A 23,340-nucleotide genomic window follows, 5' to 3' on the forward strand; every position below is an offset into this window, starting at 1 on the left:
TTTTTTTTTTTTTTTCTTTTTTTTTTTTTTTTTAGTTTTCGATGGACACAACATCTTTTTTATTTTTATGTGGTGCTCGGGATCGAACCCAGTGCACTGCGCATGTCAGGTGAGCACGTTACTGCTTGAGCCACATCCCCAGCCCCTAAATATGGATCTTAATAAGCTATCCAACCATCACAATATAGTGTCCTGAATGCTAGGACAGGAAAAAAGTTACTCTGAGAAACATGAATATTATGAGAATACTTGAAAGGGTTGTAGGGTAGGGATGGTGTAGCTAAGATCTACTGGGTAAATAGACTCAAGTCGTGTAAATGGAAGTGGGAAAAGGAAGAAGCAGATGTATGTTGAAGAAATGAGTACAAGGAACTAAAAGTGAGAAAGAGCATGGCCTATTTTTCAAAGAATTGCAAGTGCTTTACCATTTGTTGGGGGGTAGAGGATGAAAGAGGCAAGGGAAGACAAAAAGTCTGAGAGATTGACAGGGTTAAGCCCATAGAAGCCTCTTACCATACTAAACAATGTGGACTTTATACCACAGGCCACGAAGACCTAAAACGTGGTAGGGATGTTGGAAATGGAGAGAAGAGACAAACTCAAAAGGTGTCTATAGGTGGAACAAGTAAGGCCTGAGGCTTGATTTAATGTTTAAAGTGAGAGAGAGAAGGAAGCTAAAACTCAGGAGTGAGCTGGGCTATATTTAGAAGCTGTTATAACTTTTTGGGACATAATTAAGGATATTTTGAAGAATGTTGGAGGACCTTGCACTAATCAATTATACTTTCTCTTCTTCATTTGACTCAGCTGTAAAATGCAGATGTTGGACTCAACGCTCTACAAAGAACCTTGTCTTACTCTAAAATTGTAATCCATAACTGCTTTTTAACTTTGTATTGAAATGCATTTATTTTGGAAATACTTTTTTTTGCACTACCAAGTCAAAAAACTGTAAAGTAATAAATGGCATCAGCATATTGCTATTTAACTATGATTTTGCAATTATTACAGGATGTCACAATGAAAAAGATCAGGAAATTAGATAACATATGCTACTATCTTTCATAATGTTCTGTTTGAACTGTCAGAAAAATAGGGGTAGTTGACACTGGAGATCCAAAAAGATTAGACAAATTGTTCTAACTAGAACCAAAGTTGATAAGCAAATTTCTATGAGCAGTGAAACAGTCCAAAAAGCCAGTCGGTGAAAAAAAATGCATGGGAAAAAGGAATAAGCAAATGCATTGATTTTTCTATTGTATGTTTGCAAACAATTATTGATTATTCTGGTTTCAAGCATTTGACTTATCTTTTATGACCCTTGAAACTCCATATTTGTGCTCTACAGCTTAAAGTTTATTTGGTGAGCTAATAAAAGACCTGCAGAATCTGAGGGAGAAGATGAAATTAGTGAGGATCTGAAATGAAAACCAGTCCAGATGGTCATGGTGTCCCTTCACAAGCTGAATGTGAACCATTATTTATCTTCTTCTTGAACAAGAGCTGAATAGAGATTTTTGGAGATAGTCTGATATAAGTCAGTTGGAACCTGGTTGATGGGGTTACCATCATTCTAACCTGAAAAACTTCAGAAGCTAAACTCAAAACTGTGATTCAGCTTGCTGATCTTTTGGTAGATGACTGGGAACAAATACCTCACATTTTACGTAACAGACTTGGAGTTAATTATCATTACTTGGTTAGGACCACACACACACACACAAAAAAATAGAAGATATTTTATAAAAAATTCTGAATGAACATTAATTTAGATGAAATCCAAGGGGCTGGGTGTCTATATTTTTCTAGATGGAAACTTAAAAATAATTAGCAAATTTTGTTCTATTAAATAAACGTTTTTTAGGTGTGTGTGTGTGTGTGTGTGTGTGTGTGGTGCTAGGTCCCAGATTCAAGCAGGTTTTTCTCATGTTATTACAGCTAGTTGTATAAATAATCGTTACTGACCATATTAATAACTCCAATTTTCTTGGGAGGAAAAGAGGAAGCTCACTCAAGGCTAACTTTGACAGTCATGTAATTATCAAGTTCTGTTGCAAGGGATATAGGATTCATTAAGGACTAGATGAATCTGGTATGTTTTCTGATCCCACAATAACAATCACAAGTAATATTGTCTTTAACCTTTCATTGAATTTATAATTGCTGATACACATTTCTTCCCTGATTTTAATCTAAACTTAAGAATCACCTTTTTTGAAAAGGTATACTCAAATAATCCTCTCAGCTGTATAGCTACAAGTCTAACTTAACTTTCTCAATGTGTTTAAATTACAGATCAAAATTTTTTTCTAACAACTGCTACTACAGTACCAACTAACTTATTACTTGCTTAAATAAATAAGTGTTTTTAGGTATCTTTAGAGTCCAAGGCAATAAATGAATTTAGATAACCTCAGGATTAATGAATCAGGTCAGAGTTACTCTGCATAAGAGTACTTTACATAATTTTGCTGATGTCATACTCAATCTATTTTGTCTCTATTTTATTATACTCCTTTCCGAACAAGGTCAGTGCCTATTTTTAAATACATGCTTCAAGTACTAACTGGAATTTGAAGTTCCTATTGGTGCCCCAATCAGGAGTTGGCCAAGGTGAAGCAGCCATCTATATGCATTCATGCCAGCATTTGGGGTCCAGAATCGGAGAAAAAACTAGACCTGAAGATGCTTTCTGAATTAACAAGGAAAGGAGAGGACCAGAAGTGTGAGTTCAAACTCAAGTCATTAGAGAATGTGGAGGGGAGAGTTGGGAAATTCAAAGTAAGTGAGCAAATTCAAAGAGCAGAAACAAGAAACAAGGGAGAGTAGAGAGAGACAAGAGTCAGTCAGTAGCTGAACTGAATTGGAACCACAGCGGGTGGGGACAGAGCCTAGAACAGCAGCTGTCTGCTGTGACAGTCCTGTGTTCAATATCCCAGAGTCTCTGTCCCTGTGGACTACTAGGCGGGCCAGGCTGGACTCTGTATGGACCATAGCACATTTTTTTTTGGGGGGTGGTGGTGGTAGTGCTGGGGATTGAACCCCAGACCTTGTGCATGCAAGGCAAGCACTCTACCAACTGAACTATATCCCCAGCCCTAGCACGTTTTTACTGGCTTAGAAGCAGTCCCAACTCTGATGTTTATTTTGCCTTCAAAGTTTGGGGGCAACTCCTTTCTAGCAGAAGAAGGATGTGAGGGACCATCTATCTTTATGAGTTCAGAGAAAGGGACAGCGAATGTAAAGTGCTCCGAAAAGAGCCCAAGAGGTTGTTTGTCTCAATTCTACTTTATTTCTTTATATATTTTTTTTGTCCTTCCATTGGAAATTTAATCCCTAATATAGTGACTTCCTTTTATCTTTGGTGTCCCTTTTGTCCCTGATCTGTATCTGAGGTCTCACCCTTAGGGAAGACAGTGAGTGATGTTAAAAGACAGTGACTGTCTTTTAGTCAACTTTTTCATCGCTGTGACCAATGACAAGAACAATTTTAAAGGAGGAAAAGTTTATTTAATGCTCATGGTTTCAGAGGTCTCAGTCCACAGACGGCTGACTACTTTGCTCTGGGTCCGAGGTGTGGCAGAACATCACAGCAGAAAGACGTGGAGGAAGAAAGAAGCTCAGGACATGACATCAGGAAGCAGAGAGAGCTCCACTCACCAGGGACAAAATAAAAATCCCAAAGGCACACCACCAATGACCAACCTCCTCCAGTTAGACCCTACCTGCCCCCAGTTACTACCCAGCTAATCCATATTAGTGGATTAATGCACTGATTAAGTTAAGGCTCTCATAACCCAGACATTTCACCACTGAATGTTCTTGTATTGTCTCACACAAGAACTTTTGGGGGACACCTCATATCTAAATCATAACAGTTGATGAGGGATGATGCTGTTATGCCAGATTCATGGGACCCCAATAGACCTCCAGGAGCCGAATCCGATGCAATCACACAAGAGTCTTTATTGCAAGCTCGAGCCTGGACTCACAACCGTTCCCGACGCAGCGGTCCCAGGGAGTAAGTTCTGGTCCTTTGTTCAGTGAGATTTTATAGGTTTTGGGGGGATACTCTATGCGTCACAACATCACACAGCAAATCATTCCATACAGAGGGAAAGTCAAACAACAACTCTTAACATAGATTAGCACATTCACTGGTGGGAACAAGTTGGGTACGGGTGATTGGTTAGTATGTAGGGGGATTCGTTTGAACTGATTGGTTTAGCCACGAGGGGTGTACGTGCTAAACTACATGGTTTCCCAACATGTTATCAACTACTGGGGGGTCATCTGGCATTCCAGGTATTTTCCCTGTCTCATGCTGATTGGAGATTGCTAGGGGGGTTGCTATGGGTCCTCACCTAGACTAACTGAGTCAGGGACACCTGGCACCTCAGACCTCTCCTGTTATTTACAGACAAACAACTCAGCAGGGTGGGTATGTGCTTAGGAGTGCTCTGTAGGTTTTTCCAAGGACAAGGGTCACGCCCCCTTCCTTAGGACAGGCCTTGAGGTAGAAGCTGCTGTTATTTATTTATTTTGAAAAATGGAGTCACATTAGTTTCTCAATGCAAAGCTCTCTATGCTCCCTGGTAGTTCACAGTTAAGACTAACATTCCCCTCCAATCTGCTCTTTCCTAGATTAGCCCAGATGTGCTATTTACCAACCAGAGTTAACATGGTTGTCGTCACCCCACAAAGGAATATCAGCAGCATGGCAGAATAAAACAGTGTTACGAACTTGGACCATCTTGTGTACCTGGGACTGGTGACATGGACAACTCAGGTGCACATGTGAATGATGCTTTAATGTAGCTGCAGAGTCATAATGTGATGGAACCTCACTGAAGCCACATTATACACTAGATGAAAGAGGCTTCCCTGATCTCTTTCCCGTCTAAGTGTTACTAACAACAACTGTACTTGGTTAGATTTTTATAGTAAAACCCAGGTAATAACAATAGATTGTTTTCATAAAATGTGATGAAAAACATTCAGTATATATAAGCATTCACAGTGCAGTACACACACACACACACACACACACATACCACATCTTCTCATTATCAATTAAATCCCTTTTATCTTAGGGAAATTAAAATCTGAAGAAAAAAAATAGTGCTCCCATTCAGACACTAACTTCTCTACTTCTATTAAAATCAAATGACTGTTTCAAAATCTGCAGAGTTAGAGAATTCCAATTTAAAGTCAGTAATATATATAGCTTTTTCAAAACACATAAAATATCACAGCAACAGTTCCACATCCATAAAATTTAGAGTACACAAGAAGATCGGCCTCTGATGAAATATTAATTTCCTTAGGTGAAAGTGTTTCAAAACTAGTTCTATGGAAACTAAGTTTGTTTAGAAAAATGGAGGTACAAACAGAGCAGTGCCCTCCAAAACTAAAGCATCTCCATTTGTAGAAAGCATCTACATATTGAAGCTCCTCAGAAAATTTTATTTGAAAAATAAGTTCTTCTGCAACATTTTGAAAACTGTTGCCTTATAAAATAGTGTTTTCCGAGCTGAAGTAGGGTTCTATTCTGGTTTAGATGAAGTGTCCCCCAGAAGCGCCTGTGAGACAATTCAAGAACATTCAGAGGGGAAATGATTGGGTTAATCCATTGGTAGGGATTAACTGGGTGGTAACTACAGGCAGGTAGAGTGTGGCTGGAGGAGTTTGGTTCCTGGAGGCATGCTTTGGGGGTATGTTTATATTTTGTCCCTGGTGCTCCGAGCTTAGTCTGTCTCTCTTCCTGGTGGCCATGTCCTGAGTTGCTTTCCTCTTCTACCATGATTTTCTGTCTCACCTTGAGCTCAAAGCAGTGGAGTTGGTTGTCTATGGACTGAGACCTTTGAAATCATGACCATCAAATAAACCTTTCCTCCTCTGAAATAGTTCTTGTCAGGTCTTTTGGTCACAGCAGTGAAAAAGCTGAATGAAACAGGTCCCTGCACTCCAATAAGTATCTCATAATCTAGACTCAGGTGTTACAGCTGACTTGGAGTAGAGGGAGGATGGGAAAGAATAGGCCGAGAAAATTAAAGAACAAAAAGAGAAAAGTTCCGTGGCTTTTATCCACCAAGTGCAATCAATCTCTGCAGGTTGCCTAGTGACCATGACCTGTGGACCTAAAACTCAAGTGGCTACCAAAAATTCCACTCCTAGATTCTTAACTCAGGAAAGGGAAAACGAAGTCTGTGAAAAGTATTGTAAGGAATTGTTCATGGCAAATTTATTCATAATAGTCAAAAACTGGAAATAATTCAAATGTTCATTAACACGACAAACTGTGATGCATTCATGAAATGGTATGACTCAGCAATAAAACAAATGAATACTGACATATGCAACAATTTAAATAAATCTCAATTACTGAATGAATAAAAGCTAGACCAGACACAAAAGAGTACATATTGTATGATTCCATTAATACAAGTTCTTAGAATAGGCAAGCCTAACCCATGTTAGAGAAAGCCAAATCAGAACAATAATGCTTCAGGGAAGAGTGCTGACTGGAAAGAGGCACAGAGAAGCTTCTAGATGCTGAAATATACTTTGACTGAAGTGGCTGGTATATGGGCATATTTGTTAAAACAAATAAAATAATACATTTATGATTTGTATATGTCACTACAGGAACATTTTTCTCAATAGATTTAACTTGTGGGAAATACTCAACTGAAAATTTCATGTGAAAATGATAAGAAAATATAGAAAAATAGCTTTATGAATTCAAAGTAAAAAATAATTTCTTAAAAAAGACATATAAAGTTCTATATAGAAAATATTGACAAATGCCTTTATCAAAATTTTAAAATTATATGAAGAAACTTATAGAAAAGGTCAATTCATAAAATGACCAAATATTTAAAAGATGCTTGATCTTACTAGTAATCAAGTAAATGCAGTATTTAAAAAAATGAAAATATGGGCTGGGGATGTGGCTCAAGCAGTAGCGCGCTTGCCTGACATGCGCCGGGGTGCTGGGTTCGATCCTCAACACCACATAAAAATAAAATAAAGATGTTGTGTCCACCGAAAACTAAAAAATGAATATTAAAAAAAATTAAAAAATAAAATAAAATAAAATAAAAAATGAAAGTATTTCGCACCTATTATATTAGCAGTAATTTCAGAGTCTTGTGATCTGGTGAAGTTTTGGGATTGTAAATCATTCTATGTGGTGGGATTATCAATTGATTCAGCCATTTTAATACCTAGAAAATTGAATTTCTGTTATATATCATAGACAAACTCTTAACATGGATCTAAGGAACATGTGCAAAGATGATTACTATTGCAGTGTTTGCACTAGATAGACATAATGTTCATCAATTAAGAAATGGACAAAGGGTATATAATCCTAGGATGCAGTATTACATAAACTAGATCTACATATATTGAGGTGGATAGATGACAAAACATGCTAAAATAAGCACAATACTGTGTTTAGTTTATGGATACATATTTACATTCAGATGTGTAAAAACTGATTAGATAGATATGCATGTAAGTGTTGGTACTGGCTATATCTGGGGATGAAAAAAAGAAAAAAAAAACTAGTTGAAAGGACCTTACTGAAATACATTATCAAAAAATAAATAGAATAATCACACAGGTTATATATATATATATATATATATATATATATATATACACACAAATCAGAAGAATGAGAAATTATACTCCATAACATATGATGTATCAAAGTGCATTCTACTCTCATGTATAACTAATTAAAACAAATAAAAAGTTTTTAAAAATAAATAGAAGTAACATCCATTTATAAAAAATACTCTGTTTGTGTGTGAATGTGTGCACGTGCACACTCATGTGAACTGAGCCTTATGTATGTGAGGCGAGTGCTCTATCACAGAGTTACATCCCCAGTTCCAAATAAATAAATCTTGGTTTATTTCTTAAATCACACGCAAAAGTTAACTTGAAATGAATCTTAAACACTTAGGTACCAATTCTAGTTTGTGACCATGAATTAGGCAAATATTTCTTAGATATCATATTTTGATATGATATTAAGCAATTAAGAGGTAAGAAATTTATAAACTGGACTTTACCACTTTTGCTCTTGGAAAGATGCTACTGAAAGAATGAAAGACAAGTGGTAAACTGGGAGAAAAGATTTGTAAATCACTTATCTGACAGTAATCATGTATCCAGAATATATGAAGAATTATCAAAATTGAAGGATAAGGAAGTGGATGACCTAATTTATTCATTTTTGTTTTGAATGATGTAATTTTGAGACATCAACAAAAGAGATATATGGGTATTTAATAAACATGTGAAAGATGCTCAATATCATTAGCTTATAGGGAAATGCAAATTAAAACCACAAAGAAATAACTGAACTACCACTACATCCATCAGAATAGCTAAATAAAAGAGAAAAAGAAAAAGAACCTGACCTAGCGTGGGCTGTTGAAGACAAAGGGCAGTGGGAATGTGCAGACACGGCAGGTGGGATTGCACAATGGTGCAGTCACTTTGGAAACCCTATAAGCAAAGAAATGTAGGTGCTGTCATTGAGATCAGGCAGCTTATGTGGAAGTGGTAAGGGCAAGAGCAAAGAGTGGGGTGCCCATAGTTACCGTTTCTTCTGAATTTACTGAAGGTTCTGTCAGTTTCTCATAAGTAGGTAAATCCAACCATAAATGTCATGGTCTTGCTTTTCCAGCAATGCTTTTTTTAAAAAAAATGTTTTTTAAAAATTTTTTTAATTCTGAGAAACACAAGAGGAGGAAAAATGGAGTGTTGGCCAACAATGTCAGACAAAAGCAAGCCCAAAGCCCATAAACAAAGCTCTGTGTGTTTGGAGGGAAGCCTGTTTGGGCTCTCCAGGACAACGCCTAGAGTTGCCAATACTAGATTTAATGGAGTCTGGCCTGCCAGGTATGCAACATGCTTTTGCAGGCTGAGATTCCTGAGGGTGAGTCAAAGAAAGGAGTAGGAAGAAAAGGGGAAAAAGAAGGAGAAACAGGAAGGGAAAGAAGAAAATAACCCACTTTCCTGTCAATGCCTCATCTAGCATAGAGGTCCTCACCTAGAGTAACCCCGGGGTTTTCCATAAGGAGCCTGACCCTAAAGAGTAGCTCTTTAAAATTGAAGCTTCCTGAGAACTTGCCCCCACACTGCCCCAAGTGCACAACTGTCAACTGGGTGTGCTACTTTCTGCCACATGTTATTTAAGTCTGTTGGGGATTTAAACATTCCCTCAAGACTTAAGAATCTTGAAATCCTGAATGCTGTCCTGCTGTCTATTGTGGTAGAATCACAACAGTGATATGTAAAAAAGAGCCCTAAGCAAGAGTCTACTTCATTTCCTCTCTTTCCTTGGGCAACTCTACTAGCAACTTTTTAAAAAAATCAACAGTATTTGGTATCAATGGCATAGAAAATGCACTTATTTACAATGTACGACTTTAGGCTGCGTCCTGTGGCACATGCTGTAATCAGCTCGAGAGGCTGAGGCAGGAGGATCAAAGGTTTGAAAGTTGCAAGGTCCTAAGCAACTCAGCAAGACCCTGTCTCTAAAGAAAAACATATAAAAGATAGGGATTCTGCACGGTAGATGTGGCTTAGTGGTTAAGCACCTCTGGATTTAATCCCCAGTACAAAAATAAGTAAATTAATTAGCTACTTAATTAAAAAAATAAAATGTACAGCTTGAGAGGTTTTAGCAAATGTATATCCCTGCACATAAGCCCCAACACAATCAAGAGACAGAGCATTAACTTCATTCTAGAAGCATTTTTTTCATGCTCTTTGCAGCAAATCTTTGCCCTGGAAAACCAGTGATCTGCTTCTTGTTATTATAGTTTTTGCCTTTTCTAGAATTTCATATAAGTGGAATTATTATCCTTTTGTGCCTATTTTTTATCCAGTCTAATTTTTTTTAAAAAAATTGTGGTGTTGGGGTTCAAACCCAGGGCCTTGTGCATGCTAGGCAAACACTCACTACCTCTGAGCTATATTCCCAGTTCACTCAGTCTGATTTTTGAAATTCATTCATTTTATTATGTATTAGTAATTCACTCCCCTCTCCTGCTGAACACTAAAGGTACCTTTTTCCTCTGAATTAAGAGGTAGGGCAGCAGGCTGGGATTGTGGCTCAGTGGTAGAGCACTTGCCTAGCATGTGTGAGGCACTGGGTTCGATTCTCAGCATCACTTTTAAATAAATAAAAAAAAAATGTCCATTGACAACTAAAAAAATGTTAAAAAAAAAAAGAGGTAGGGCAGAGATAGTAAATTTAAAAACCTAGAGAAGTCAGGCAAGTAATGCCAATGTGAGAATGGGTCTGGTGTGAGAACATTTATTTTTGAAAACACTAGACTATTTTGTTATATCCTTATTTTCCAAAGAAAGATATTTTCAACTTTCAGTGTAAGTATGATGATAAGTGGCAACTGATACTCGGCCTTGATTTTGGAGTGGGGGCAACAAGTAATGAGGGAAACAGCAGCAAACTACAGTGTCCATCCCCACCTAAAGGAAGCAATGCTATGTGGGAAGAAGGGACCAAATTTCACATGATATTATTCCAGAAAAGTAGGAAACCTGAGTTTAAAATGTTGTAAACAAATTCAAATTTTATTAAACACTTAACTGGCCAAATCTGTTTAAGTCAAGTAAAACAGATTTGGGGGCCATATGGGGACTGGCAGGTACCACTTTGTGTCCACTGATGCAGGCAGGTGAAAGCTAGCCCAAGCCTCCCACTCCACATGTGTGTTCTGTGGAACCGCCATGATCCTCCTGGGCCCTTCCAATCCAAAAGAAACCTTAGGGATGGTTTACTGGCTACATGGACAGAGGAAAAAGAAGCAGAAATCATTCCAAGGTCCCTCGAAGAAAAGAGGAACAAAATGTTTGCTATAGGCTGGTTATTACTTTTTTACCTGTCTCACAGTAGAGCAGGGTGGGAGCAGACAGGGAATTACCTGAGTGGGCAAAAGGCAGATCCCCAGATCCCTTTCTGATTTAATTAGAATCTCTGGTGGTTGGTCCTGCTAGGGATCCGAATTTTAACAAGCTCAAGCAATTCTTATCTACCTCAGTTTGATATCCACTGCATTGGGTTTTCTACCTTACTACAAAGAACTCAGTTGCTATTGGGACTCAATCCATTTTGTCCTACATCTAAATTTGCCATCTCTAATGTGGGAAAAAAGGAAGAAAGGAAGAAAGGAAGGCCTTGTGCGCCCCCCAGCGTGGGGAGTGAATAGTTTTATAGTGATAAGTGATTTTCAGAGATGTTAGGAATAAAAATTTTACATATAGATATAGATATATCTCCAGTACTAGGGATTCAGTCCAGGGGTAATTTACCACTGAGCTACATTCTCAGGCCTTTTAAATTTTTCTTTTGGGGACAGGATCTTGCTAAATTTCCCAGGGTGACTTTGAACTTGTGATCCTCCTGCTTCAGCTTCCTGAGTAACTGGGATTATAGGTGGGTGCCCACACTTTAGAGCTCTTACTAGCCTCAGGCACTGTAATTGGCAATTCACATAAATTATCTTATTTAAATCTATCATTCAGGTGCTATTATTATCTCTCCACCCACATACACATGCATATATTTTGTGGTGTGGGGAATTGAACCCAGAGCCTTCTGCATGCTTGGTAATTGTTCTGACACTGAGCTACCATCCCATGCCCAATTACCTACATTTGATAGAGGAGGAAATTCACCTGCAAATCCAATGGCATGGTTGCTCACTCTTCTTCAATGTATTTTCTTCTCTTGGCTCCCACGATACTATACCCTTCCTATCTGCTTCCTGTCTCACTTGTTGTTCCTTCTCAGTGTGCATTTTGCTCCCCACTCTTCTCCCAGTTCTATACAGTGCCCCAGGTATCAGTCTGTGGTTTTCTTTTTTCCCTGTCCTCAGTTTGTTAATGAACTCTTTTATCAATATGAATCTCCCATTTCTATCTTATGACTAACATCTCTCCTGAAATCTAACTCATGTGCAGCTGTTTTTTTTCCTCCTCTAGTATTGAATGCAAGTGTGCTCTACCACTGAGCTACATCCCTTTTTAAAAATTTTGGGATAGATTCTCCTTAAGTTGATCAGGCTGGTTTCGAGCTTTCAATCCTCCTTCCTCGGCCTCCTGAGCAGCTGGGATGACAGGCATGTGCCACAACGCCTGGCTTGCAGCTGCCTTTTTGACATGTCCATGTGGATGCCTCAGAGACTTCTCAAACTATGTCTAAAATAAATTTCTCACCTTTTCTACAAACCTACTCCACCAGAGGCTTCTCCCATTTAGGCTGATTGGAAGGAGCAATCTGTCCACTTGCTCCTGTGACTATCTTTGCTCATGCCACCCTGGATTGGTTGCCAACACCTTTCACCAGGAGTATCAGTATAGCTTCCTTCTAGGTCTGCTTGTCTAAATTGCCTTCCAAGAGACCATTCCCAGAGACCAGAATGATCTTCCTAAGATATAACTCAGATTTTATCAGTCATCTGCCTAAAGTCTTCCCAGGACTTCCTGTTTTGCCCTGAACAAATGCTAAAGCCCTTAAAATGATCAACAAGGCCCTCTACATGCAGGTTCCCATTATCTCCCTCACCTTGACCTCCAGTACTTTTTCCTTTGTTGAACTCCACTCCAGCCACACTGGCCTTCGTGCTGATCCTAATACAAGACTGGCTTCTGCCTTAGGTTTTCACCCTGGCTCTTTCACCTAGCTCGAGCATTCTTTTCCCCAAAATCCACTTAGCTAACACTTCACCCCCTTCAAATCTTTCCTCACATGTCACCATCTCATCATGAACATGAATCTTTCTCTTTTATTTATAATTGCAGGTCCTCCCTCCCTTCCAAGCCTCTTATTAGGTTGAACTATTTCTATAGCATCTAATGGCTTTCCAACATATTATGTCATTTAACTATTTATTATGTTTTGAGTTACTTTTTTTCTCCCTCCACTAGAATATGAACTTCAAGAAGGCAGGGATTTCTGACCATTTCCTTTACTAACATAACCCAAGCACATAGATCAGTTCCTGAAATAGACAAATGTTTGCTGAATGAGTAAGACATGGAACAGCTACAAAACTGGCCCTGAGTCATTCAGTAACCTACTCAAGAAGTAAATCTGAATAATAAACCATCGTTTTTATCTTATAGAGAAGCAAACTATAACCCCCTGCAGTTTGTGTGGTTGCTGTGGCAACTTCTAAGGAGAACAGTGCTGGATACCAGCCCCTCCAGCTCCTTAGAGAAATGGTAATGTGCTGTCTGTGATCATTCACCTCTTCTGGAGCAGTCAAGTCCAGACTGGAATCACCCACAGATGCAACACACAGATTTAGGCACTGTCTTCTTCACCTGATTTACTTGGAGGAAATAATGCTGTTACTATATTTTCTGTACAGCAAGAAGCCATATGTGATCTGGGATGTACTTTTTCATATACTATTTGTGTTTAAAGATGAGTCCTCAGAAGTTGTGATTCACAAAAAAGCAATGAAAAATTGTGGGAAATGAATTTTCTGTAACTAGGTCTTGCTGAGTACGGATGACTCATCATCAGATATAACTTGTTAAGAGATGCAATAAATGGCTCTGCTCAGGGCATCCTGAGTTGCCAGCAACTGTATTTCTCACAGAGGATCAAGTTTGACAGCTCCCTGCAGAAGAAGGTTGGGGACTCTGCAGGATAAAGCTGATGTGCCTGTGGTTGTAGCTCATTAGGATGAGCAGCATGGGGCTCTGGGCCCTGTGTTCCTCATGTCCTCTAGTTGGCGAGACGGGCCCAAGTTGACTTATTGTAGAACCCATCTCCCAACCCTGCTAGTGAAACTGGTCCTCAAATCTTCAGACTTCTGAAAGAAATCCAAATGCTATTCTCCTTGTTCATTGCCACCACTCTTAAATCCTGCTCTGCTCCCATCTCTAGTCTTTCCCCGTCCTTCTATCATTAAAACCATGGATTCCCAACCCATTGCACTTAGAATAAAAGTAGGCAATTAAAGACCAGATTGCTCAGAGCTTAATGAACGAGCAATTTGAAGCATTTGTTCCCACAATTTGTTTTTACTGCTGAAAACCCAGAGAATTCCAAGAACCACTGTCAGAAAATAAAAAGAGAGGGCAGAAAAAAAAAATGCTGCAGCATTTGAAACATTTATCAAATGTACCCATACGCTTCCCAGCAGTCTGACTGCACATGCAACTACTTAGATTTATAACTCAATCTCTCAAATTGAACAATTTTCTTCAAAGAAAAGAGTCAACTAGGCAGACTGCTTGAGGATGAAAGAAAAGATGTCTAGTTTATGTCAGTGATTAAATTGTGCCAATGATGTTTTTTGGGGTTGCGAAAATAAAATCAGCTCAAAGTTATTAAAAAAAAAAAAAGAAAGAAAAGGAAATCTCAATCTTCGTGACCAGATTTTCCTGATAGAATCATTGATTCATAAGGAACCACTTCAAAATTTGACATTTTCCATGATAGCCAGTAGTCAATACTTGGTGGTAATTGTTAGGAAAGGATGGCTTTGTAGCAAAAGAACTTGAACTTGTTGAAATACTTGCTTTCCTTGGCATATACAGCACTATTCTCTCCAAGTTGTCCTCTCACTTCTTGGCCATAACTTCTCAGTCTCATTACTGGTCCCTTTCATTGCTTTGACTTCCAACCATTGGACTGCTACAGAGTTCATCTCTGACCCTCTTCCCTACCTTCCCTCTCTCTCCAGTGATGCTCTTAGCTAGTCTTTATGGTACTCACAATATGCTAAGAGTCCCTGCCCTTCAATGGCCAGACCAGAACTCTCCCCTGAATTCCAGACTCCTTTAAAACAAAAGCTTACTTAACATATCTATTTGGGTATCTTTAAGGGAAATGACAAATTTAACGTTCTCCAAACTAAACTCCAAAGTTCTTTCCCCACCCACACCCAATAGTCTTCTTTCCTTATCTCAGTAAATAGCAACTCCATTCATCTAGTTGCTTAATCTAAACTCCCTGACTCATTATTTTTCACAGTGCCTCTCATTTGATCACTCAGCAAATTCCATTGGATTTATGTTAAAATTGTATCCAGAATCCAGTCACTTCTCACTGTCTCCTGCTGCCACCTGGTCCAAACAAAGCCGCCATTATCTTTTTCCTGGATTATTGTAAATTTCCCAACTGGTTTCCCTGCTTTTATGATGGCATCTCCTGCAATCTGTTCTCTACCTCAGTGGTCCTTACAGGGTGATCCAAGACCAGCAGCATCAGCATCACCTGGGAATTCACTAAAAATGCAAATTCTCCTGTACCATTGACCTACTCAGTCAGAAACTCTAGGGAGAGGTTTGGGCAATGAGATGTGAATGCATGCTGAAATTGGAGAACCACTGCTTTACAGAGTAGCCAGAATGGTCCTTTAAAAAAGTAGATGGAGGATGGTCACTTCTACCCTCAAAATCCTCCAGTGGCTTTCCAATTCATTAGAGGAAGAAACAGTCCTCCGGAGGATCCTCTTGCCACTCCCATTATGTCTGTAACCACATTTCTCTCTGCTCTCCCTTCACTCACTGTGCTTGAGACACTCTGGCCCCTTTGTTTTGCTCCAGGGCCTTCACACCTCTATTCCCTCTTCCTGGAAAACCTCTTCCTCCCCACAGAACTGCAGGGGTCACTCCCTTCTGGTCTCCACTCAAATGTCAGCTTGTTAGAAGGAATTTCCCCATTTAAAAAATGGCAACCTCCACTTCCCATCACACAGTTTCTGGGCTCCTTCCATACTCCACACACCCTGTTATTTTCCTCCCTACCATGTCTCTGACATAGCCCATTCTGCACTTGTTTGTCTGTTTATTGGTTATTGTGTCCCTCAAGAATATATGCTCCAGGGGAGGCAGGAATCTGTGCTTGTTGTTTTTATTTCTACATTGCCAGAGCCTGAACAATGCTGGCATCTTGTAGGTGCACTATAAATATTTGCTGAATGTATGAATATCCGATAAAGGATGGTCAAGGCATTATTCCAGGGAAATGATACATTTATTCCAATGATACTGCCATGACTCAAAATATTTTCAGGGCAATATTGGAAGCATGGAAAGCAGTCTGGGGGCTATTTGTAATAATACAAAAAAAAAAAAAAAAGATGATGGCTTTGATTTGACCAAATAGTAGCAGAAGAGGTGGTGAAAGTGATTGGACTCTGGATACAATTTCAGTGTAGACCCAACAGGTCAAGAACCGTTTACAAGTCACCTATAGAAACAAGTCTCAGTATTGAGGAGAGGACAGCTCTTTTTAAAAAGTAAAAACATTTTATCAGGCACATCATTTCCTAGCCCCAACATTGCATGATATTTGTCTGTTGCAAGAAATCAAATTTCCCCTTGAAAAGTGAAGCTTAGAACCACTGAAGACATTTATAGGCTCTGAATGCAATTCCCAATGTGATGAGAGAATAAATTCTGGTTTTTATTGTGCACATTTTTATATTTGTGTGATTCAATTCTCATAGCAATTCTCCGAGGTCTGTGTTATTAACCCTATTTTTCAGATGAAGAAAACAAGGCTCAGAGAGGTGAACAAATTTCCTCAAGCTCTCCCAGCTGCAGAGGGGGAGGATTTGGATCCAGGCTGGTTCACGAATTTTCTTCAAGAGCAATAGGTGCTGGGAACACATGGACATACTCCCAAGGACAGAACACTCATTTGGGGCATTTCAGCCATGTTTTATTTTTATCTTTTTTTTCTCCTTCATTCTTGCATCTCATAAGCACAATTTCGTGGAAGGTCCCAGTCCCTCAGCAAGTGTGAGGAATAGCCAAGACGGCCAGGCCAGTTCTGTTTTCCTGGGAATGCAGCCTACAGGGAAGTGGCTGAGGCCCCAAGTGCTATTGCTCTTCCAGATGCTGTTTCAGAGTCACACAAGGGAGAGACCATGGCCATTGCCATGGGGATCTGATGCTTTCCAGGGCTATGTAGCCAGCATTGTCTTCTGGACAAGGGACTATTGTTTGGCAGAAATAGAGGGTGTTTCTCACTAGGGATTTAGGCTTAAACAAGGATCCACATTTCAACAATGCCTCATTTTGTAAGGGGTGATTTTTTTTTTCCCTAGGCGTAGGTGACATTTTTTTCAGATTCACACACAACTCCTGTCTTCCCTACCATGTTTCTTATGAATTTTTGGTATGTGTCCCTGTGCTTTATGCGCTCATGGAATAATCAGCTCACAACATGTTAATATTAAGGCCCTGTGTGTTGCCCCGGGCACTTGGGAATTTCTGTGGCAGCCTACTGCAGGAGTCAGAAGAGACAGATTGATGGGTGGGAATCAGCACTTAGGGAAAGTTCCTCATGTGGCAGCCGCTTTTGATATGTTATTTCAATTTATCCTCACAATTACCCAAGCAGTTAATAGCCATGCTTTACAAATGAGAAATGTAATTTCAGTAATTGGAGCAAGATCACACAGCTGGTGAGAGTGGAATTTGGGACCAACTCCTAGGTCTCATTCCAAACCTGTTCTCTCTTCATTTCCAGTTCCACACTTCTTTGCTGATCTCTAAGCTCTATCTCTGAGCCACATGGTTGAATGTGCACACAGATAGTGCTTGTGTAGGTCTCTGGGTGTGTCATATAATAAGTGCTCAATAAAAATTAAAATATCCTCTCTTCCTTCTTCATCATTTAATTTTCCCCTTTTAAGTTTTCTTTCTCTTCCACCCTTTCAACTCCTGCTTTCCTTTATTTCTCTTACCTTTCCTCTGTAAAAAAAAATAAAATCTGAAAATCCTTTTCCAATGACAACACAGATTTTTTTTTAAAAAAACAATAGTTTAGTAGTAAACCAAAAAGAACTGTGGAAGGTCCCTGTAAAGAGAACTCTAACATTTTATTGAGGATATAAAAGAAGACCTGAATAATAGAAAACTATACATGTTTTTGACAAAAGACTCAATATTCTAAAGATATTAACTTTCCAAATGAATCCATAAATTCGATGTAATCTTAGTAAAATTATAACGAGAATTGTGGAACTTGAAGATCTGATTTTGTAGTTCATATGGAAGAGAAAATGCATCAGGACAAGCAAAAAAATAAAAAATAAAAAGGAATACCAAGAAAGGGAGGGGGAAAGGGAGGATGGATTGGAAAAGGGGGAAGGAAAAAGGGGAAATCAGGTACTGAAATCGATTTCCATGCATGTATGAATTTGACAGGATGAACCCAAGTACTATGTATAACAATAAAGTTCTAATAAAATTTTTTTTTTAAAAAGGAACAATGAAGAAACAATGACTTTAGTTATCAAAATATACTTTCATATTAATTAAATAATATTATGTTGACTCAGAATAACGTTAGACAAGTGGAATGATAAAGGACAATTCAAGAACAAAGCTATGTATAAAGGGACATTTCAAATATGAAAGAATAAGTGAGAAAAGGATGAACTCTTCAAAAATGATAGTGAGAGGACTATAGTTCTTGAAAAAAATTCAGATTCCTATATCATATCCTACACAAAAATCCAAATGGGTTTAATTATAAACAATAAATTTTAAAAGTCAGATCAGAAAAGAAATAAAATAATATTAGTTTTTATAATTTTGGAGGGAGATGAAGGCTGTTCAAAGAAAGACACAAATTTCAGGAACCATTAATAAAAGACCAATAGACCCAGCAAATCACGAGGCTGAGGCAGGAGGATTGCAAGTTCAAGGTCAGTGTGGGCACTGTAGTGAGACCTTGTTTCAAAATAAAAAATAAAAAGGATTGGAATGTAGCTTAGTGGTAGAGCACCTCAGGGTTGAATCCCCAGAACTGAAAATACATACATACATACATACAAACATACATACCAAAGATCTCACTTCAAAAAATTAAAAGATTTTCCCATGCATATGATTTGAAATTTTCCCCCAAAGATTCACATGTTAGAAGCTTGGTCCTCAGTGTGGATGTAAATGGTAAAACTTTAAAAAGGTGGAGCTCAGTGGATGGGCTTTAGGTCATCGGTGGTGGGCTGTCAGAAAGGATTGTGGGATCCCAGTCTCTCTGGCTTTCTGTCTGGAGTATGATTTCTCTATCTGACACATGCCTCCACGTTGGTGTCTTCTACCATTAGGCCCACAGCAGAGGCTGAACCAATAGAGCTGTCCAATCTTGGACTTTCAGCCTCCAAAACTCTGAGCCAAATCAACATCTTCTTTATAGACTGCCTTTGGTATTTTGTTATAGTGATGAAAAATTGATGAATACAAATCTGCATGACAAAAGTACCAAAATAAAAGGTCCTAGTTAATGTTTTAAAATATAAAAATATTTAAAATAAAGTATGATATATAAAATGTAAAATATATTTGAGAAATACATAAAAATATATTAAAGTCTTCTAAATTTATTGTGAAAAGACATAAAATATAAAACTGAGCAAAAGAAATAGAGACAATTCACAAAAAATTGACAATTAAGATTTAAAAAAGAGGGGTTGGGGTTGTGGCTCAGTGGTAGAGTGTTTGCCTAGCATGTGTGAGGCAATGGATTCAATTCTCAGCACTGCATATAAACAAATAAAGTAAAGGTCCATTGACAACTAAAAGAAAAAAAGAACATTTAAAAAAAAAGTTGTAAAAAGATGCTTAATCTGAAAAGTAAAGGAAATACAAAGTTAAAAACGATGAGATACACTTTATAACCAATTGGGTTGCTAAAATCCAATAGAATGGGTCTGGCAGTATAGCCCTTGCCTAGCAAGTGCTAAGTTCTGGATTTGATCCTCAGCACACTACACACATACACACTTACACACCTTAGTAAACTGATATCCATATTAGCAGGTAGAAATGTGCAATTCCATACACACACAATTTGCAAGAGTGTGAGTTGATATAAGCTGTCTTCATGGTCATTTAGGAATACATATCTAAATTTAAAGTAAGCAAGCATATCTTTGGAGTTTTGAATCCCATTTCTTTCCTTTTTTTTTTTTTTTTTTACTGGGAATTGAACCCAAGCAAGGGCACTTCACCGCTGAGCCGCTGAGCTACATTCCCTAGTCTTTTTATTTTGAAACAAATTCTCACTAAACCACTCAGGCTGGGCCTTGACTTGTGATTATCCAGCTTCAGCCTCTTGAGTCACTGGGATTACAGGCACGTGCCCCAACTGCACCTGGCTTGAATTCCATTTCTAATAACCCATACTTGTGAAATATTCATTCATGTTCAGAAAGTAAATGAACATGGATGATCAATTTTTTTCGATCAGAAAAGATCGAAAAAGGCAGAAAACTTCCTCAATTAGGGAATGGTAAAAAGAATTATGGCAGGGGCTGGGGATGTGGCTCAAATGGTAGCGTGCTCACCTGGCATGCGCGAGGTACTGGGTTTGATCCTCAGCACCACATAAAAATAAAATAAAGATATTGTGTCCACCTAAAACTAAAAAATAAATTTAAAAAAAGAACTATGGCACATTTATATTGCGACATATTTTAGAATGATTGAAAAAAATGAGGTAGATTTCTACTGACTACATAAGAATTGCAAATGAAAGAATCAAGAAGTCAAGTACTATGGGCAAATAGGACTTTTTTTTTTTCAATTTGTATTTAGTTAATTTACTTGTTTTTGGCAGTGCTGTCCATCCAACTCGGGGCCTCAGGCCTGCTGAGCAGGTGCTCAGCACTGAGCTACATCCCCCACCCAGGACTTGGTGTTTTGCTCTGCATGTCTCAAATCGTTTGTATTAATATTTATAGTAAGCACATTTTTCTTGTGTAAGAATAAAAGGTACCTTACTTTATGTGACTCAAATAAACATAGCAGTGGTACTTCTGTTGTAATGTGTCTAGGAGTTTTCCCTGAGCCTAACAATCCCAGGGCAGAGGTGGCTGAGAGCAGGGCCTGAAGACAAAGAGAAAAAGGCTGAGCCCATGTGGATTCAGCACAAAAGAGGAAAGTGTGGAGTCCTAGCTTCTCCTCAACCCCAAGCCTGATGTTCTCACTCTCAGCACATACTTAAGATTCAGCTCAAGCAAGAATCATTTACTTCATTGCCTCTTCTTCTGGCAATGGAAACAGCATTTCCCAGGACCCAATAATAAGACATCCATTTTTCTATCTCTTGGTAAACTCCCTTCTGTCACAGGAGGAAGCAACCTTAGGGCTCTTCTCTTCTCCAAACCTTCATTCTTCTTTAGCTGACACATTTAGAGGACAAAACAAAACTTGTTTTTTTTTTTTTTAAATTAAGAGTTGAGCATCCCTAATCTAAAAATCCAAAATTTGATATGCTTCCAAATATTTCAACTTTTTGAGCACAGGTATGATACCACAAGGGGGAAATTCCCCATAATGAAATTTTGTTTCAGGGACAAAATTACTTAAAATATTGTGCGAAATTACTTACAGCCTATGCATATAAGATAAATATAAATTAATTTCATGTTTAGACTTGAGCCCCATCCTCAAGATATCTAATTGTATATATGCAAATATCTGAAATCCAAAACACTTCTGACTCAAGCATTTCAGAAAAGGGATATTCAACCTGTTCATATATGCATACACGTATGAAGGGTATACACCAGACTCTGCACTCAGCGTCACTTTTCCCAGAAAAATTCCTTTAGAAAATTAAAAATAAAACTTGCCACTTATAACAACATTAGTCTACAATTTTTATTTGCCTATGTGTTTCAATTATTTTGTATTTTTTGGTGCTATTTTCGAAACACTTCTTTTCCAATTAGGTTTCTGCTTTCTAATTATTGTGCATTATTTTCAGATTTTTTCACATGATCATATTGACCTGCCTAAGGTTCACATGATAGCAAGTTAGAAATAAAGCTGTAAGTGATCAGAAAAAACATGAAATCAAGAGAAATAGGACTGCACACACTGGAGAACAACCAGACTTGAGCCCTGTGAGCAGAATGAACTCTGGTTGGAAAATCAAGAGACTTCCTCTTTGCTCTGGTAGGCCAATCACTCCATGTGACCTCAGACATGTGTGTGGCCCCTTAGCTGTTTTACAGTTATGTGAGTTCCAATATCTATAAATTAAATGGTTTGGGAGACAAGATTTTTAAAATTTTGTCCCACCGATAAAAATCAAAGATCTTCATTGACTATGGGGACTATAGAACAATTTGCAGAGAGGACTTAGAAACAACAATACCATCAGCAAAATCAATAGCTATCATTTAATAAGCACATTAAATATATAGTCCAGTTCTTGCAACACAAACATTGTGTTGCAAGAACTGGACTATATGCTTTTTAAAAATTTTTATTATTGTTTTTAGTTGTAGATGGCCAGAATACCTTTATTTATTTATTTTTATGTGATGCTGAGGATGGAACCCGATGCCTCACTTGTGTCAGGCAAGCACTCTACCACTGAATCGCAACCTCAGCCCCTAGGCTATATGCTTTTATCTATTATCTTATTTGATTCTTATAACAACCATTTGAGGTAGAAATGATTTCTGCCATTATGTAGATAAAGACACTGAAGGCTAGGAGAGAGTAAAGAACTTACCCAGGGCTTATAGTAAAGTGGAGAGTCTGGATTTGAATTTTTTACCCTAAGAGCTAATGATAACTTGTGGCACATGTCCTTTTGCAGGGTACCTTTGCATTACACCATTACTGCTCTTGAGTAGGGGAAGGGGAGGAGAGAAAGCTGGCAAATGAAGCCCTTAAGAGTCCCTTTAGTCTTAGAAAATGAACCTAACTAAAAGCTTCTTTCACTCCTTGGAAGGTTCAATTGTGGTGGACCAATAAATTTCCATACTAGGCTGGAAATTTATAGTTACGAGGGCATCCTGAAAATTTCCACAAAGATGAGAAGTGATTTGAGCAGCTGAAGATAAATGACTCTTTCAGTAGAGCCTTAGAAAAGACACTTCCAGGTCAGGTTCCCTGTCTAGCTTGGATGCCAGTGATTCACTTATTGTGTGATTAAGTGCCAGGCTTATGTTTCCAGAGCTAATGAATCTAAAGCTTTCTGTGGTATTACACTGAGACACATAAAGAAAAAAAAATCTAAAGGCAATTAGAAGCAATCAAAGCATTTGGAAATTAAGTTTCAATTTCTGCATTTGCTAAACTCTTCATCAAGAAAATCAGTAAATTTTTTAAAAGCCATGAATATGATACACAGAGAATTAAAAAAGCAATCAGTTTAAAAATGTACACATGCTTCCCAGAATGCTGGGGGTGTTTAGGACTGAGCCATTTTTCACTTGTCATATTTCACTGCATTTATTTAGATGTGTGCCTCTTGAGAAATGTTGTCCTTTCAGTTATGACAGATGAGTGAGT

The sequence above is a fragment of the Marmota marmota genome, unplaced genomic scaffold, assembly GCF_001458135.2.
Source record: "Marmota marmota marmota unplaced genomic scaffold, marMar, whole genome shotgun sequence".
Classification (NCBI taxonomy): Eukaryota; Metazoa; Chordata; class Mammalia; order Rodentia; family Sciuridae; genus Marmota; species Marmota marmota.